The following is a 991-nucleotide window of genomic DNA, read 5'->3' on the forward strand; positions in this document are numbered from 1 at the left end:
CGGTTCAGAGGAAGGTCGCGCGCTGGACGGATCAATCGGTGGCCGCGTTACAGGACGCACTCGATGACGCAGACTGGGGCATGTTCAGAAACAGCTCCGATGATGATGTCAACGTGTTTACGGATATGGTTGTGGGATTCATCGGGAAACTAGTGGATGATACCGTGGAGACAAAGACTATCACAACGTTTCCCAACCAGAAGCCGTGGGTGGATAAAACCATCCGCGACGCTCTGAGATCCCGCACCGCTGCCTACAACATGGGACTCACGACGGGGGACATGGACCCGTACAAAGCCGCGTCATATAACGTGCAGAGGGCGGTGAAAGAGGCGAAGCAGCGCTACGGGAGGAAACTAGAGTCACAACTCCAACAGAGTGACTCTAGGAGCCTGTGGCGGGGACTAAGGACAATAACGGACTATAAAGCACCAACAACCGGTATGACGAACGCGGCCGTGACTCAGGCAGACGAGCTGAACACTTTCTATGCTCGCTTCGAAGCTGCAGCTAAGGACTCCAACGATGCTAGTGCTAGCGGCGCTAACGGCTGCAGACAGGAAAATACTGCCAGCACCGGAAACGTGCTCGTCATCTCCGAGCATGAAGTAAGGAGAGCCTTCAAGAGAGTGAACACCAGGAAAGCAGCAAGACCAGACGGCATCCCAGGTCGTATCCTAAAAGACTACGCATACCAGCTAGCTCCTGTGTTCACTGAGATATTCAACATCGCTTTATCTCAGTCGGTGATCCCCACATGCTTCAAAGAGTCCACCATTGTTCCTGTCCCGAAGAAACCCCACCCTGCTTCTCTCAATGACTATCGCCCTGTAGCCCTCACCTCAGTAGTGATGAAGTGCTTTGAACGCCTGGTCAGAGACTTCATCATTTCTTCACTACCAGACACACTGGACCCACTACAGTTCGCTTACTGTCCAAATCATTCCACAGACGATGCCATCTCTCATCTCCTCCACACATCACTCACTCA

The sequence above is a fragment of the Pundamilia nyererei genome, unplaced genomic scaffold (genome assembly GCF_000239375.1).
Source record: "Pundamilia nyererei isolate P.nyererei 1_Seehausen unplaced genomic scaffold, PunNye1.0 scaffold00048, whole genome shotgun sequence".
Lineage (NCBI taxonomy): Eukaryota > Metazoa > Chordata > Actinopteri > Cichliformes > Cichlidae > Pundamilia > Pundamilia nyererei.